This window comes from Bos indicus, chromosome 6 (genome assembly GCF_029378745.1).
Source record: "Bos indicus isolate NIAB-ARS_2022 breed Sahiwal x Tharparkar chromosome 6, NIAB-ARS_B.indTharparkar_mat_pri_1.0, whole genome shotgun sequence".
Classification (NCBI taxonomy): Eukaryota; Metazoa; Chordata; class Mammalia; order Artiodactyla; family Bovidae; genus Bos; species Bos indicus.
In genome coordinates, this window is record NC_091765.1 from 41,696,184 (window position 1) to 41,715,637 (window position 19,454).

General features: G+C 37.4%; 1 protein-coding gene and 1 non-coding gene across 3 annotated transcripts in view; one reads left to right on the forward strand and one right to left on the reverse strand.

Moving 5' to 3' along the window:
* Positions 1 to 19,454, reverse strand: part of KCNIP4 (potassium voltage-gated channel interacting protein 4) — a 1,318,263-nt gene that overhangs the window by 717,628 nt on the left and 581,181 nt on the right. The gene's annotated exons all lie outside the window — the stretch shown is intronic.
* LOC139183772 (U6 spliceosomal RNA) lies at positions 10,455 to 10,558 on the forward strand. The gene has a single exon (XR_011567389.1). It is a non-coding gene; the product is annotated as a U6 spliceosomal RNA (small nuclear RNA).

Sequence of the window (19,454 nt, forward strand, 5' to 3'; positions counted from 1 at the left end):
TTATTTTAAAATGCAAATCCTTTTGGTTAATATATGGAAAAAACATGTCATTTGATAAAAATAAATCAACATACTTTAAGACATGAACTGGGTTTATTTTCTGTAAAATCCAAAGTATTTTTTAAAAAAGAAACATTTTAATTGAGCATTTAAATTCATTTTTTCTTTTTTCCTCAATATGTTTTACATCAAGTTACATCCTTAATACCTTTCATATTGATCATTATCTTTGTGTTCTCACAAATGCAGTCTAATTCATTCTGAGAGCAAGACCAACTCTTTTTTTTGCTTAGGGATTAGGGTTTTCCTAAACTGGGGTTGAAATTTCCAGTAGCTAAGAAAATGTCTGGCTTAGAAGCCAGACTAAGAAAAGTGGGCCTTAATATAAGGACTTTATGCTAGGAAACAAGTACGCCCATGAGGAAATTTTAGGTAAAGACATAGTTTATTTCCCTGGAATAGTTGTACTTGACATTTACTGATTTAACAAATGTTTACTGAGTACCTACTATGAGACACCTGGGAAGGCTTACCTGGGTCAGGCAATGCTTTAGGCGCAGAGGATAAAACTGAACAAAAAGTTTAAGGTTTTTATCTTCAATTCATTAATTCCATATTTTCAGTAAATAATTATTTAGTGGCTTCTTAAGAAATGGAGATAAAACTGACAGATAACATCATATTAGTTTTCAATGTACAACATAATGATTTGATTTATGTTTATGTTGCAAAATGATTACCACAATAAGTTATCATCCATCACCACATGTAAATAGTGAGTGACTAACACTTTCACGCTTTTAAGGTCTCTCTCTCAGCAACTTTCTCAGTGTTTTTTTTTCAGTTTTATTTTTTATCAAAGTATAGTTGATTTTAAAAGTTGTGTCAATTTCATTGTACAGCAGTGATTCAATTGTATATATTTTTCAGGTTCTCTTCTCTTATAGGTTATTATAAAATATTGAGTATAGTTCCCTGTGTTATCTATTGTTGATTATCTATTTTATATATAGTAGTGTGTATATGTTAATCCCAAACTCATAATTTATCCCATTTCACCCCACTTTCCCCTTTGATAATCCTAAGTTTTGTTTTCTATGTTTGTAGGTCTGTGTCAGTCTTGTATATAAGTTCATTTGTATCATATTTTTTAGATTCCACCTGTAACCCATATATTTGTCTTTCTCTGTCTGGTTTACTTCACTTAGTATGATAATCTCTAAATCCATCAATGTTGTTTTGAATGTTGCAGGAAGGGGAGCCCCTTTTAGGGCTGAAAATGGGTTCTTGTCTAACACTCTGAATTGTCTGAGAAAACACATATGCTGTGTATCTGAAGAGACACACTTCCCATCTGGAGTGCCAGAATTGATGCTGAAAGCTCAGCTCCTCCGGTGCCAAATTAAATCTCGGAGACAAGAGTTTTGGGTGAGGCAGAAGCGGGTAGCTTTATTACTTTGTCAGCCAAAGGGGGCCACAGCAGGCTAATGCCTTCAGAACCATGTGTCCCAATTCGAAGAAGATAGTGAGAAATTTTATAGAAATTGTTCAAAGAGGGCCTGATCAGCTCGTGGACATTCTTCTGATGGATTGGTGGTGAGGTAAGTAGGAGTCTGCATCACCGACCTTCAGGTCCATCTGGTCTGGGGTCTATGTGCTTATGGGCAGCCTACCATTGTTAATTGTTAACTTCTCCCACCTGGGAGGGTGTTTATCTGCAAAATAACTCAAAGGTATTGTTGTGTGTATCCATCGATGGGGAACCAGGACCTTGTCCCAAGGCTGCACTACTGTTTCTCTTGACTATTTCCCCCTGGTCTCACGTCCCCCCTCTTCCCTAATTAACAACTGTTGAATCTGTCATTGGAACTCAGGGAAGGTCACGGAGGCTGAATGAGGGCTATTTTCTGTCATCAAAGAAATAGGAGACACAAGCTTGTGCCCAGGAGCTCCACAGGGCCCTGCTCAGTATCATGAATGGCATTACTTCATTCTTTTTTTATGACTGAGTAGTATTTCACTATGTAAATATGCCACTTCTTTTTTTATCCATTCATCTGTCAATGGACATTTACACTGCTACCATGTGGGCAATTAGAAAACCTATGCTTGGCAAACATCAGTGAAGCAAAACACAGCCTTCCCTACAGTGTGCCTCCTCTGTGGTTCTCCTCAGTTGAGGAGTACAGCAGTCTAACAAGAGAGTACAGTCATCAGGAATTTCTAGGGGATTCTCTGCAGGGCAACAAGCTTGGTCTTTAGCTGGAGTCCAAGCTTTGGATAAGAGTAACTCAAGGGAAGTCTCACTGAAGAGCAACGGTTCTCAAATCTGGTGTCTGTAAAAAATCAACTGCAGGTTCACCAAAATAAAGATTCCTGGAAATCCTGAGGCATATGGCTGGGGAAATGTTACTTTAGGGTTTATAAGGAACTAGAGAGTCCCTTGTACAGCAAGGAGATCCAACCAGTCCATCCTAAAGGAAATAAATCCTGAGTGTTCATTGGAAGGACTGATGTTGAAGCTGAAACTCCAATACTTTGGCCACCTGATGCATAGAACTGACTCATTAGAAAACACCCTGATTCTGGGAAAGATTGAAGGCAGGAGAAGGGGATGACAGAGGATGAGATGGTTGGATGTTATCATTGACTCAATGGACATGAGTTTGGGTAAGCTTCAAGAGCTGGTGATAGACAGGGAAGCCTGGTGTGCTGCAGTCCATGGGGTCGCAGAGTTGGACACGACTGAGCAATTGAACTGAAGAGGAAGGTGAATGCACTAGGAGTAAGCTAAGTCTTGCCCTTATGTGGATAAGAATTATCCAGGAAGGACAGAAACAGGAAAGAATTTTCAACAAAGAGTTTGAAATTCTTTGGGAAACTTACAGCCTGACACTAGCCATAGCCAACGTTAATTCTCATTCTAATGTAAGCATAAAACAAACTAAGGTATGGGGAATAATAATAATTTTCCATTTTCATGGTAAATTGGTTACCATGCTTGAGCAGTAATGGATATGGTAAGCTACGGCAAGAGACTGGTGCTGGGAAGTGTTTGAGTGAGCCTTTCTATGTGTAGGACTCAGACAAATGGGTGTCCAAAACAATTACAAGCACAGGGCTGTCTCTATTATTTTCTCATGCTACTGCTTCTGAATCAAAGGGCATTGTAATATCATTTTTAAAGCGGATATACCAGAGGGTTCTGATTTTACTTGTGTACATTCCTTTTTAAGTGTAATATTCTATTTTGCCAGTCACATAGTTGTCCAGTAGCGACATTAGGCCACTGTGATACTAATAAGTTACAGTGAGATAAGGCATAAACGTCAATGAAATAAAAGTTGATATTTTTTCATCAGGAGAATTCATGTAACTTATGCTTACTTTGCCCAGCATTAAAATCAGCCTGTAGCCTCAAAAACCACCATAGCTGACATGAACAAATGAAACTCATAATTATATTTAGTGGTGGAAGGAAGCCATCGTGGAATCCACAGTATTATTTAGACAATTTACACATGAGATCCCTATAAAAATAATTCAAACTGACAGCATCTAAGTATCATGTAAAGTGGTAAATGCCTTAAATGTCTGCTGGCTAATTGGCCAAGATAAAAGGTAGAAATGGTGGGAATTAAAGCACGCATTTTCTAGCATGAATTTAAACTCAGCTTCTGAAATAAGGTAGACTAGAATCACTGCTAAGATCCCTTTTTTATTTTGATCATTTATAATTCTATAAATTTATTTGCTTAACCCACAAACTGGAAAAAAATATTTAAAAAAAATTCATATCTCTTATTATTTGACCATTCTTCTTAACAAAACAATATTTCTAACATTTCTTCCAATCCAGCTACCTCCAAAGTAACACTGATTAAGCCTTTTCCATTTGATCTATCATTCATTCAACCCAAAATGCACTCAACAGCCATCCTTTTTCAGTCACTGTGAGGGCTAGGAAAGGAACTTCCATTTCAATGAGACTTTCTCCTGACAAAAATTGTCATTCTTGACAGTCCTGAAACACTTTGGTACCACTAACAAACCTAAAACAGCATCCTGCACAGAATTTGCTCTCAGTAAGCCTTGGTAGAGTTAACTTTTTCTTTTCTTTTTTTCTGCTTTTCTCATCTCTCCTTTCAGGCTTCCTTTTTTACTTAGTACAAATTATCTCCCTTTTGAAACATGTTTTATCCTAATGAACTTAAATAAAAATGACTTCATAGTAGCCACTTCTTGCATCACAATGCATCCTTAGTAGCATATATTTTAATGATTTGCACAAATATTTCAAAGTGGTAAAGGCTCTTATGAATGGCTTTTCTTTAAAGGGAAGGTATCCAGAAGAGCTCAATAGGGAAAAGGCTATCAGCAATATTCTATTATGGAAATAGAAAGAGATCAGCATGGTATGAAGGAGGTCTTGCTTTTACTTTCAGGGAAGCGTGCCACATCATCATTAGCAGCATAGTGCAAAGACGTTAAAGAGAGCATCAATTAAATCAATTTACCCCAGATTAATTCTGTGGGTAATGACTCAGAATTTTCTGAGTATCTTTCAAGCAGATGTCAGCATCATTTAACCATTGTTTACAAAGGGTATACCATTTGTCAGGTATTTTTCTTTATCCTCACAACAGCCTGTGAGGGTTAAAGGCAATGCAAAGGAAACTAGAAGGCAAGTTACCCAAGGTCACATAGATAGTTAAGTGGCTGACCTAGGATTCAAAACCTTAGACTGAGTATATCCAGCTCTTTATAATACACCATACTGCTTCTAAATTGGATCATGAAATATAAGTGGAGTCAAAGATAAAAATAGTCATGCTATTCCAAATAGATTCAAAGACCTTCAAAAGAAAGGCATTGATTTAAGATATTATTTACAGAATAAATTTAAACAAAGCATCAAAGCAATGTAAAAGATGGAATGGAATGTGCTTCTGGTGTTTACTTCTTACAAGAACAACCTCATTAGATGTAAGGAAATGTGAAGGATGAGGCAGATTGTTGTCAACTTTCCATGAGCATCTCTTTAATAAAATATATTAAAGAACAGAGGATAAGAGCCACGATACCCAGTAAATTCAAAGAAAGGAAGGGCAAAGAATTCAGAACTGTATGTAAGAAGATGCAGAAGAATATCAAAGAGAACTATGAAAAATTCAGTAAAAAGTTGAGTGCAGAACAAAAAATAAAATTCTAAATAAATGAAAGATCTATCTTAGAATATTCCAATCACTAAAGTGTAAAATTAGAAACAAATAATAAATACAAGAGGATATGGATGAAATACTGATCTTTTTAACCCCATAGTACCAACCAGAGAGTACCAGTTCTCTGGTTTGCTTTGACTCTGATTTTTCCCAGACTAAAGGTTTTGAATGTATATGTACTATACAATGATATTGAAATGCACTCATAAGATGTCAAAAAATGATATTCAGACATATATGAATTCATAGCTGGTCCCTAAAGGTAATTTTGTTATAGATTATGTACTGTATGCTACTCAGATAGCAACCAGGAAAGAGTGATAGAGTCCCAGAGAAGTACAGAGCAAGAATCATCACAAAGATGATACAGAATGGAAATGTTCAAGAAAATATAGGGGAATGCTTTAACTAGAGATCAAATCTCAAGATAGATTAATATTTTGTATATGTTTATTTGATTAACATAATTAAAAATTGAACTATAAGCTGCTAGGACAGATTAGTGCCTACAAGCCACTTTCTCAGAGTAGTAAGAAATACAATAGGAAAACTTATAGACAAAAATAGTGTGACTAATGTTTGAAGTCTTGATCATATAAAGTTTATTCATTGTGGTTTTGGGTGCACCATAACAGTCATTTCATAAAATGTTATTTTACTGTAAGTACTGGGCACATGTGAATAAATGCTTTGTACCTACCATATTATTCTCATAAGTTAATTAGGGAACTGAGATAAAAGAATATTCATAATTCATTCACAGTGATATAAAAGTGTACACACACACACACACACACACACACACACACACATATTTTGTTTAGTTGCTAAGTTGTGTCAGATTCTTTGCTACCCCATGTACTGTAGTCCACCATGTCCCTCTGTCTATGGGATTTTCCGGGCAAGAATACTGGAGTTGGTTGCCATTTCCTTCTCCAGGAAACCTTCCTGATTCAGGGATTGAACCCGCGTCTCCTGGCCTTCTGCATTGGCAGGCAGATTCTTTACCTCTGAGCCACCTGAGAAGCCCATGTTTCAGTTCAGTTCAGTCACTCAGTCATGTCCGACTCTTTGCAACCCCATGGACTGCAGCATGCCAGGCTCCCCTGTCCATCACCAACTCCCGGAGCTTACTCAAACTCATGTCCATTGAGTTGGTGATGCCATCCACCATCTCATCCTCTGTCGTCCCTTTCTCCCCATGCCTTCAATCTTTCCCAGCATCAGGGGCTTTTCAAATGAGTCAGTTCTTCGCATCAGGTGGCCAAAGTATTGGCATTTCAGCTTCAGCATCAGTCCTTCCAATGAATATTCAGGACTGATTTCCTTTAGGATGGACTGGTTGGATGTTTATTACATACATATATTTATAATAAGGGAGCACAAAAATCTGAAAGCAGGGAGGTTGTCCTCAGTTACTGCTGGAGAAAACTATATGAAGGCATTATGCTGGGTGAGACTGCATAACTCTAAGCAAACTCAGAAGAAGTCTAGATTAGGCTCAAGCTACACAATGAAATAATCACAGTCATTTCTCCCGAGAGCCAGCAGAAGTTCCCAACAAAATTTAGTCTAAGTTGCTTCTCATGCTTTGACCGTAAGAAAACATCTCAATTTAACAAACATAATGGTACCTGAAAAACACTTAAATCAGAATTGATTCCACATATATTGATTTGGGGTGAAGATATGCACTGTAAATGTATATCAAGGGATGATATTTTAAAGCTCTAAAGAGCACATCAATTCATAAGCACAAAACAAGGAGATAAAATCTTATCGAATCTTCATTATCACTGTTCAAATTAATCAGTTGGGAAAAAGCCCAGGACAGTGGTGAAGCAACTGGTTTTTTCTGCATTCTGTACAAATGCAACTCAAGAAATGGAAAATAAATAGTTAGACATGAAATTCCTGGAGAAAACAAATTAGGAAAGCAAATAGATATGTAATCAATAGCTCTATTAATGTGTACCAGCATCCTTAATAAAAGCAAACAAATGAAACCTTAAGAACCAAAGCAAAGCATTTGAGAGTGGGGCATACCACAAACAGAAAATTACATGGATCAGGTCAAAGACTTCAACCACAGTCACAATCAGGCTGATTTGTTCTTTTACTCATGCAATTTTCATCCAGTTTCCAGAATTGACAATTCCCAAACCAGTCTGAAGTTTCAGGTCTAAATTCTAGAACAAGTCTGCAAAGCAGGCAGGAGAATCTCTGGATGAATAGCTGAAAGGTTTAGCAATTTCTCAGTTTTGTATGTTAGATTAATTTACTGATTGTAGTTTTTCATTCCCCTGTAATAAAATTGTCTGTCCATATTATTTATTGTCTGATGGTGAGTTGAATATAACTCACTATATGAAACCATGTAATTTGCTTTAGCCAAACTAGATATTAGAAGATCTGATGAAAGCTGAAGCTTAAAATGTACCTGTATAAATGAGCTTTTCCTGTTATGACTTAGTGATTTCCTATGAAAAAGAAAACATTCTCTAAAAACTGTTACCTTTTCAGCCTGAGCATCAGAACAAAAATTCATGGAATGGATCTAAACTGAATCTTCAGTCTTTAGGCAAGATAGGCTGACCCACATTATGAAGCAGAGATATAGCTGAGCCCATTTTAGATAAGACAAAATGAGTGTGAGAATAATTATTCTTGTAAGCATTGTATTTTGGAGTTGTTTTTCAGCATTATAGTGGCAATAGCTGACTGATACAAATGCTTTTGAGTGTTAGTAATTGCTGTCTTAATTACCTTGCTCTTTTCAATCAAGCTCAGCCTTCTACTTTATCTCCAGTAACCAGATTAATGCTCTACTACAATCAATTTCCTTTCTAATCGGAGTCTCTTTGGTTGGATTTTTGTTACAGGCTATACTATGTCCTTGCCTGGAGAGTCCCAGGGGCTGGGGAGCCTTGTGGGCTGCCATCTCTGGGGTTGCACAGAGTCGGACACGACTAAAGCGACTTAGCAGCAGCAGCATACTATGTCTGGATACTCTGCCTAACTGAAACCTACTGTCCACCTGCTTCTGTATAAAAATATCATTATATGCTTTACACATTATGTGAGACACATAAATGATAATAATTAATACCACCATTTATTAAGAAACAGTTACAGGTCAGGCACATTTAGAAATATATTTCAGTTGATTCTTTAAAAATTTTTTTTAAATGCAAGGTAAATTTTATATTTGCCATTTTCTGGGTTAAATTCACTCATTTTTATTATTTCTATATCCCAAAGGCCTTAAACTCAGAAAAGGTAAGTAACCTGCTTAAGACACCTCAGTTCAGTTCAGTTGCTCAGTCATGTCCGACTCTTTGCAACCCATGAATTGCAGCACGCCAGGCCTCCCTGTCCATCACCAACTCCCGGAATTCACTCAGACCCACGTCCATCGAGTCAGTGATGCCATCCAGCCATCTCATCCTCTGTCGTCCCCTTCTCCTCCTGCCTCCAATCCCTCTCAGCATCAGGGTCTTTTCCAATGAGTCAACTCTTCACATCAGGTAGCCAAAGTATTGGAGTTTCAGCTTCAGCATCAGTCCTTACAATGAACACCCAGGACTGATTTTCTTTAGAATGGACTGGTTGGATCTCCTTGCAGTCCAAGGGACTCTCAAGAGTCTTCTCCAATACCACAGTTCAAAAGCATCAATTCTTCGGTGCTCAGCTTTCTTCACAGTCCAACTCTAACATCCATACATGACCACAGGAAAAACCATAGCCTTGACTAGACGGACCTTTGTTGGCAAAGTAATATCCTGCTTTTTAATATGCTATCTAGGTTAGTCATAACTTTCCTTCTAAGGAGTAAGTGTCTTTTAATTTCATGGCTGCAGTCACCATCTGCAGTGATTTTGGAGCCTAGAAAAATAAAGTCTCTCACTGTTCCTCATCTATTTTCCATGAAGTGATGGGCCAGATGTAATGATCTTAGTTTTGTGAATGCTGAGTTTTAAGCCATCTTTTTCACTCTCCTCTTTCACTTTCATCATGGGGTTCTTTAGTTTTTCTTGTTTTCTGCCATAAGGGTGGTGTCATCTGCATATCTGAGGTTATTGATATTTCTCCTGGCAATCTTGATTCCAGCTTGTGCTTCTTCCAGCCCAGCGTTTCTCATGATGTACTCTGCATAGAAGTTAAATAAGCAGGGTGACAATATACAGCCTTGACGTACTCCTTTTCCTATTTGGAACCAGTCTTTTGTTCCATGTCCAGTTCTAACTGTTGCTTCCTGACCTGTATATAAGGTTTCTCAAGAGGCAGGTCAGGTGGTCTGGTATTCCCATCTCTTTCAGAATGTTCCACAGTTTATTGTGATCTACACAGTCAAAGGCTTTAGCATAGTCGATAAAGCAGAAATAGATGTTCTTCTGGAACTCTTACTTTTTCCATGATCCAGCGGATGTTGGCAATTTGATCTCTGGTTCCTCTGCCTTTTCTAAAACCAGCTTGAACATCTGGAAGTTCACGGTTCACGTATTGCTGAAGCCTGGCTTGGAGAACTTTGAGCATTACTTTACTAGCATGTGAGATGAGTTCAATTGTGTGGTAGTTTGAGCACTCTTTGGCATTGCCTTTCTTTGGGATTGGAATGAAAACTGACTTTTTCAGTCCTGTGGCCACTGCTGAGTTTTCCAAATTTGCTGGCATATTGAGTGCAGCACTTTCACAGCATCATCTTTCAGGATTTGGAATAGCTCAACTGGAATTCCATCACCTCCACTAGCTTTGTTCGTAGTGTTGCTTTCTAAGGCCCATTTGACTTCACATTCGAGGTTGTCTGGCTCTAGGTGAGTGACCACACCATCGTGGTTATCTGGGTCATGAAAATCTTTTTTGTACAGTTCTTCTGTGTATTCTTGCCACCTCTTCTTAATATCTTCTGCTGCTGTTAGGTCCATACCATTTCTGTCCTTTATCGAGCCCATCTTTGCGTGAAATGTTCCCTTGGTATCTCTAATTTTCTTGAAGAGATCTCTAGTCTTTCCCATTCTGTTGTTTTCCTCTATTTCTTTGCAGTTGATCACTGAGGAAGGCTAAGACACCTCAGACAGTAAATATTACAACCATGATCCAAATTCAGCTTTGCTTTTTAGGCTGTTTCCTGTCACACATTTAAAACAGAGGAATCATGAAGTTTTGAAGTGTTAAGATACATGCCCATGTTATGTCTGAAGAGTTTCCAAGGGATAAAAATTGTCTACTGTTGTGCTTACTTCGCTAGCAAATATGCCAAAATTGGAATGATAAAGAGATTAACATGGCCCCTATACAAGGGTGACACACAGATTCACGGAGCATTCCAAAGTTTTTGTAAATCAACTATACTTGAAAAAAACTGTCTACTGTGTAGACCTTAGAGTACTGATAAAATTTCCTTGGCTTGTCTAAAAGATGGTGTGTACTATGTCACTTGGCAATATGGTCAGAGAAGTGAGGATGGGTTGGATTAGGTGATGCAATTTTTATTAAAAAAAAAAAAAAACACAATACTCTTCACTGTAGCCATTCTAAGAAAGATTAATGGTAAAATTTTAGTGTTTGGACATTTTCCAAAAGTTTTAGTGTTTGGACATTTTCCAACTGACTGTTCTGATTCTGTTTTTAAGTATAGACCAGCGCAAGTCTGAACATGAGTTCATGCTTGAGCTCTAGAACAATATAGAACTGAGTTTACATCCTGAGTCTAACTTTTTCTGGCTTATTAAAGTTACTTATATTCCTGAAATCTCAGTTTTATCATCCGTAAAATGGGGCTAACAGTAATAACGATGTCATAGAATTGTTGAGGGAATTAAATGAAAAGTATCTTATGAAAATAATTTAACACTATATCCAGATAAATATATTGTGGTTGCCTGAAACTATATATATTGAACTTCTATAATATCAGGCTTCCCTGGTGGCTCAGATGGTAAAGAACAAGCCTGCAATGCGGGAGACCCTTGGCTTGATCCCTGGGTTGGAAAGATCCCCTGGAGAACGGAATGGCTACCCACTCTGGTATTCTTGCCTGGAGAATTTCATGGACAGAGGCTACAGTCCATGGGGTTGCAAAGAGTCAGACACGACTGAACGACTAACACTGTCACTTTTCTTTAATATCACTGGGAATGGGAATTATTCTTTGCTAATGGAGAATGGATTTTTGTAAGGGCAGAGAAAGGCAGGGAAATAGGCACACAGAAGGGGAGGTGGAAAAGGAAAGTGCAAGAAATTTAAACTGATTTGGTAGCTGGTGTACAAAACTCTAAACCAGGGCATGATGGAGAATACCTGGACAAACACAAACGCTGTCCGAAGCAGCATAGAGGGTAAAAATCTTTGAAAGGTATGACTATAGATTACATTTCACATAAGCTACCTAATGCCAGTATAGTCAGTAGGACCAGGAAATGCCATTGTTTAGAGGTGAATAGAAGCAATTTAAAGTGCAGCTCCTTCCACTTTGTACTGGTGAGATTAATCCATGTTTTGAGCTGCTGTTTTCACCTCTTCATTGTTTATCGGGTTTGAGTCTAATTGGCCTTGATTGAAATCATGGGAAGCCACTAATTAAAATGATTAACAATATCAATAATGGCAAAGGGGATAGAAAAGGAAGCCTCCTATTTTTAATGGGCTGAACACAATTTCTTGCTGGCAGAATGAATAGAAGTTAATTGAAGAGTGACAGTGGATAGCAAATTTCTAAAATGTCTGTTTTCATGTTGTAACAAAGGGCACATTTTCTAGAAGCTATACCACAATCACAAATACGGACAAGATTTTTCTCCTCCCCCACTAGCGAAATTAAACCCAATTTCTAACCTCAGATGCTTTCAGGCACATTATTATGGAGGATGTCTTCTTTTGAGTTCTGTGTTTAACACTGGAAATAGTTCAGCTTTGCCATTGACCTTTAAGTTATTCTAATCTGCTTCTATTTACAAACACAATTTCTGCAAATAGGCTTTGACTAGAACAGATTTTAGATGCAATAGCGGGACAAAATCTAGACTCAAGCAGAAACGGGAAAGGCCTAGCCCTCAAGCATCTTTTTGCTACTGGATCTCGACAATGCCCAGTGGCTTGTTTCTAGAACATAAGTGAAACCATTTGGATAGTACATTTTCACCCTCTACCTCAAAGGGGTAGTTTCCTTGCTGATACCCAGCTCCACTTCTTCCTTGGCACAGGTGAACTCGATGTCATGAAAATCGTATGCAGCTACATCTGGATTGTCTTGCTGGCTGGGAGGATGAGATTTACATAGTCAGGGCCTGAGAAATACCCAGCTCTTAATTTCCTTCCTACCAGTATTTAATCCAGGATGGACTCTGATGGCTCAGGAATACTTCATAAGAAATTACTTATATTCTAGAAGCCAGCGGTGGTTCTTCTTAATAACCCTGTATTTCTTTGCATCTTTACATTTTGGGTGAGGGAAACACTTCCAGTTGTGACTTATTAAACTTTTAAAAGATTGTATTCTTTATTTTTGGCGGTGCTGGGCCTTTGTTGCTGTGTGGGGACTTCTCTTGTTGTGGTGAGTGGGGGCTACTTTCTAGCTGTGGTGTGTTGGCTTCGCATTGTGGTGGTTTCTCTTTTTGTGGAGCACAGGCTTTAGGGCACATGGGCTTTGGTAGCTGTGGTGCATGGGCTCATGACTTATTGAACTTTTAATTCATTTATCTTTCCTTGATTTAACAATTACTCACACTTGTACAGAACACTGCTTCCAAAATGCACTCACAAAACCACTACTATTTCCTTCTTGATCTACTACATTCAGAGTTTACAAAAGAATTCCAAGAACTAAGCTCAGAGACATCTCTGCACTTTGAGGGCAAGTTATAGAACTGATAGATGCCTCATTTCTATACCTATAAGATGGGAATCCACATATTATGTACCTAGTGAGATTGCCATGAAGATGTAAAAACTAATCCTTATAAAAGTGCTTGGAACATTGCTGGGCCCAGAACAAGTACCTAATAAATGTTTCCTGATTTACTGTTCAGTGACTACTACTGTTCTGTGAGTTCTTTCGGGGCAGGACAGCAGATATCACACTTAAAGTGAAAGTCATTCAGTCGTGTCCGACTCCTTGCAACCCCATGGACTGTAGTCCATTGAATTCTCCAGGCCAGAATACTGGAGTGGGTAGCCTTTCCTTTCTCCAGGCGATCTTCCCAACCCAAGGATCAAACCCAGGTCTCCTGCATTGCAGGCGGATTCTTTACCAGCTGAGCCATAAGGGAAGCCCAATCACATTTAACTTACTGTTGAATCCTCAGGACATGCAGAGTACCTGGCACATAGCAGATGCTCAACAGTAACTGTGACAAGTCACTTCTAAGACAAGTGACTGTGGCCTCCAATCCTTCAGGTGCAGTCAGTAGAGAAAACCAAATTTCCGATTTAAGTACACTGTTCTTCCTACCTCAGTCCCTTCATAAATTACTTATTTTGTCTCATTCCCTGAACATACTAGTGTTAGGCAGTGGAGATGCTTAGTCATAACTTGCTGGACTGAATTTTCTCTTTTAGGTGATGTTTTCTTGTATTTTAAAATAAAGCATAGGATAATGGGTGGTTTCACTATGTCTCACAATAGTTTCTCAGGCCTTTTTTTTCCTTTTCTTCTGTTTTCCCTTGGCACAATTGTTTTCAACAACAGACAAACATTTTAAAACAAAACACACTTTCTTCAAACAAAATCTTTTATAGAAACCAAATTAGACAACACAGTTCTAAAAGAGATCTCCAGGGAATTCAAAAGCAAGAATTCTGGAACCTTGGACTCACCAGGCAGTTGTTCCTCTTCCTAGTTTCTCTCTCCCTTCTCCTAAGTCCTGGAAGCAGTTTTGCTTAACCTTTAGGATTTCGGGGAGCACCACCTTAAATCTACTTCCTGTGGCTCAGTAATTGTGGATGGTGGCTCAGAGGTTAAAGCGTCTGCCTGGAATGCGGGAGACCTGGCTTCAATCCCTGGATCAGGAAGATCCCCTGGAGAAGGAAATGGCACTCCAGTACTCTAGCCTGGAGAATCCCATGGAGGGAGGAGCCTGATAGGCTACAGTCCATGGGGTCTCAAAGAGTCTGACAAGACTCAGCGACTTCACTTTCACTTTCAGCTCCCATTAACCTAACTTCCTTCTGTTTCCAGCTATAGGGCTATACATAAGGACATAAGGGTATTGTGGATCTTCCAAAGTGGCTTAACTAAACTCTCAGCAATAGGGTTGCTAGCAAGACAGCAAAGAAATGCTAACTCCTTTGTAACAAAAAGGGCTGATAAAGCTTTCATTACTTTCAATCTTCTTTTAATTAAAGATTCTGTGGCTAACGTGATTAGTCAACATGAAGTAAATGAAACTGAAGCTTTTATGTCTTTTTATTTTACAAATGGCTCTGTGTGTGTGTGTATTTGTTTGGTTAGTGGTCTGAAGAAGAGCACTGATTAAATTTTATGCTCTTGTTATTTTTGTTCATACTTGTTAACTCTGTTATCTGACAATAGGCTTCTAGAGTCTTTTTTATGATGATGAAACATTCTGCTCTCAGGCTGCTCTTAATAGACAGTGCTCCTTGCCAGAAATTTTCAAAGTGTTTGTTCACCTAAAAGCAAAGTTTTTCTATCTTAAACTTATCTGTTTAGCCCTCTGATTGAAGATGACCTGCCAAAAGCAGGTTACTTACACCTCAAAGTTCAAATAAGGCCCAAGGAGATATGACGAGGCCATTTTGGTGCTGGTGAAGGCAGTATTTCTTTTCTCGAGCAAAAGTTCTCTAAGTATTCCAAACGTACTTTTATGTAATATGCTGTTGTTTAGTAAGTGAGTGTAAAGTTAGCTTTATGTAATGTGTAGAGACATGATTTTTTTAAACTTAAATCAAGGCAGAATTTTTGTCATTTCTATAAAACATTTAGCATAAAAATTGCATATAATAATTTCTGTGCAAAAGTATGACTCAAATATTTTTGGGGGTACTTTCTGTTTTGAAGAATGGCTAGTTGTAAATGTGAGTGAGCTGGTATATGCACAATTGAGTTACCAATATTGTATATGAAAAAAACCAGGGGATTTTCATAAAGGACCTAGATGGTTATATGAAAAAATGAGAAAGGTAGTTATAAACTATTAGTGAAATATCATAAGTAGATATTTAAACTAATGTGGACATGGAAATAATATAAATTCAAATTGGGGTTCATTTATGTAGGAATTTTATTAATTATAGGTGTTTCACATGTTTATGCTAATTTTAAATACGCATTTGAGGTTATAACTTAGAGAACGTTACTTTTTAAAACAAAAACATGGTTTCAGGAGAACTCCAGGGATACAGCTAAGTTATGTGAAATACTAGAAATGATCAAAAGAGGAGAAAGAAACCAAAAGAGGGAAGTCTGCACCCTGACCTGACCTAGACTTGTTGGTGGCTATTATATCTTGTAGGGGAGTAGCTACTACTTCAAGGCCATGTTCGCAGATATCCCTTGATATCTGCATTAATAAATCTATTCTTAAGTCCTAGAGGAATCTTAAACAGAATTAGGTATAGCAGACCAATGAAACCCTGGGTTCGAAATTCTTTCATCTAATCCACTAATTGTCCCAGACATGGTTGGCTGACTAATTAAGGAATGCTCATTCCCAAACTCACTTCCTTGCCTGCCTCTGCTAGAAAAACTGTGAAAATGACATCTTCCCAGACACCCTTGCAGGTTGGGATGGTCACGTGACACAGTTCGAGCCAATGGGGTATAATCTGCAGTCTGCTGGATTACTGGTAAATTTAGTGCTTTCTGATAGATGGGACTGACAAGCTCAGTGCTGACGTGCCCCTTCTTCTCCTTGCCTTGAGCTTGGATATTATGCCTGGACTTGAGGCATTTGTCTTGTGAGTATGAATAAAAGATATAAGAGATACCAAATCATGGCTCAACATGGTTGATCCACAAAACTACTTCCAAACTTCTTGGTGTGAGAGGAATTTAAGGTCTACTTGATTAAGGGAGCATTTGTTTTGGTGTTTCATTAGAGAGGGAGCATGTATCTAATAGACTTGGTGACAGGGTATTCATTTCACAGTACATCCATTTCACTTTATAAGCAAGTATCTTGACTACTTCTAACTCTAACATGTTTCTCTTTAGAAAATTAGAATCCACACTTAGACTTCTCAAACACTCAGTTTGGAAAATCCAGTGAACTTACTTATTTCTCTACTGAAATTACAGAGAAAAATGAAAGCATTAAATTCAGAACCCTAGCCAAGACAACTAGAGTAGAAGAAAATAAAGCTTCCAAATTCACTAATATTCAACATAATATTGTTGCAGTAGTGTTAACAGTACAAGCGATAGAATTTCCTATATGGGTAATACATTTAGATCATAAATTTGAAATAGTAAAATAGGTATATTTATAAGTACAACCTTTGCATGTGTTCATTATTATGAGAATAACCTTCTCTCAGGTAACCTGAATAGAAGTACAGATCAATAATCTTAATGCAGAAACCATTTCAGGAACTAACAGAAGCTACCAATTGTCAACTAATTGGGATATTGTTTTTGTAAGTGAATATATATAAAATTCCAACTACTCAAATCACTGTAATCATTTTATTTGTCTTATTCTGTAGAGGAATTTCAAACAAAGCCTGCAGTGATTGCTTTGTTATTTCAAATCTGCCCAGTAATTTTCCGGTGTATTAAAAGACATTCAGTGTTGACTCTGGTAGGGGAAAAAAATTCGGTGTCTGCCTGATGGAACTGCTCATTTTCAGTCAACATAATTATTCTGTATTAACACATCTGCAATTTAAACAATATCACACTTTCATTTTTTTCTTTCTTGCTAATAATTAACTTGATGGAATCATACATCTCTATTTAACTTGACTAAATACCCAAATCATTTCTATATTGTGAAAATTATGCTGAGCCAAATGAGATGATTGGGTTTAAGCTAATAAGTATCAGTCACATAACTCAATTGCATGACCTTCTGAAACAAAGCAAAACAAATCAAAACAAAGAGTCTGATTCCTGGAATATATAGCAATTTATGTAATAGTAGAAATTTTTTTTTAATCAAGGGATATAAAATATATTCCCCAAGGCCTCAAAAACTGTTTTAAAAATATGAAATTTCAGATCAGTACCAAAGGCTGTCAAAATAATCTTCCGTGCTCATAGTTTTGACTGCATGTTTCCATTTCTCAAACCTCCAGGGCTGCCTGTCACCTTCTGTATCAAATTTAAATTATTCTCAGTGCTTCGGGGGCTTCCATCTGCCCTTGTTTACAAGGCCTTTCTCAATTTCCCTTTCCCCATTGTCCATTCACTAGAGTCCATCTAATTCACAGGACTTTCCATACTGCAGTATAATTGATTAAAAGAATGATACACTGAGAATCAGAAAGCACAGAACTTGAGCAAATAAATTATATAACTCCCCTGAATCTTTTTTGTTATCCCCTCCCCCCAAACAAAAACAGATCAAGGGCTACTAACAAGTTGGTTTTCCCTTCTCTATCTTTCTGTTATGAACATTCATCCTTCTATGATGACTTTCAAATCTACCACACATTCCTCTTCATTTCAAATATTTTGTCAGATATACTGGAGACAAAGGATCTGAGGGAGAATGTAGGTGCAGAGGTCCTGGAAAAAGATATATTTATTGAACATCTAATCTACTGACAACTTAACTTCATTACTTCATTTAAGAAGTACCTACAGATATCTACAGAGAAAAGTAAGATACTCAAAACAAGTTTTACTTTCCGTCACTCATTAACTTATATTTTACTTTTGTGTATTATAATTCATGGGGTCACAAAAAGTTGGATGCGACTGAACTGATTATAAGTCTACTTGCTCTCAGGTTTTCATCTTTAGCCCCTCTCCCCACTTTTTTCTTTTCCATTATTGCCGAGATCAAGAAATTACTCTCTGTAATACTGTCTTCAACTCCAGGCCCTGCCAATGAGAGATTATAATTGACAAGTTAGAGGCAGCTATGGATACCTTATCCTCCAGGGCTTACAGAGATTTCCCCAGGAGAGAAAAGTGATGCCTTTAATAATTCTCCCTTCCTAGCACTTGTGGTTCACATCATCAGTGATACCAAAATCCCTGACTGATTTTATCCACTGAGGACTAACAGATCAGTTAAGCTTCAAGTAAAGAGCAAAGACTCCTTAGACTTAGTCTTTAGACCCTTAGTCTCCACCCTTTATTTTACAGTAGAATTGTTTATATTTGTTGTGTCCAGTTCCTCTCCTTCCATACTCTCTTGAATTTATTCTAAACTAAAACTTCTCTTAGTAAAGTCCATAATGACTGCTGCATCACCATATATAAGATGTAAATTTCAGTCCTTATCTTAATTGGCATATTGTATCAGCTGACCACGTCTTTTCCTTATAAACTTTTTCCTATCTTTCAGGATACAATTTACTATTTTTCCACTCAATACCTCTGAGTATTCTTCTTTGCTGGTTCTTTGTTATTTTCCTACCTCTGAATGTTGGAGTGCCTCAGGGTTCAGTTCATCTCTCATTCTTTTTCTGTCTTTACTTATCCTCTTGATGACCTCATCCAGGCTTATAGCTTTAAATCCATCAATATCCTAAAAACTCCCAATTTCATCTCAATGCCCTGGGCATCTAAGGATTTATATAAAACTCCTCTTAGATATCTAATAGGCACCTATAACTTTATACGGCCACTGTCAAATTCTCAGTTTTTCCTCTAAATCACATTTCCATTTGATTTTTCCACTCTGATACCTGATAGCTGAATGGATTTGAATAAGTCACTTCTCATATCTGTGCTTCTATTCAGCATCTATAAATCGAGCTTAAAAAATATTTCCCTTGCCTACTCATAGGAGTATTATAGGGATTAAATAAAAGCACATGACAATACCTTACAAATTTTAATTGCTTTCAATGTAAGTTATTTTTCATGAAGATGTTTTATTGTGATTCTACTACATGTGATCATTATTTTCAGTAATTTCAAAGTCATAAAGTCTGGAATTTGCAAAAGTGAGAATTCAGGGCATTAAACTTTGTATATTCTCCTTACAGATATGAGGACAAATGGGTGGGTTTAAACACAGAGCAAAAATGACATAAAATTGAATGCAATTGGCACAAGAAGTATTCCATACATTGAGAAGAATACTCTGTTTTTGATCATGG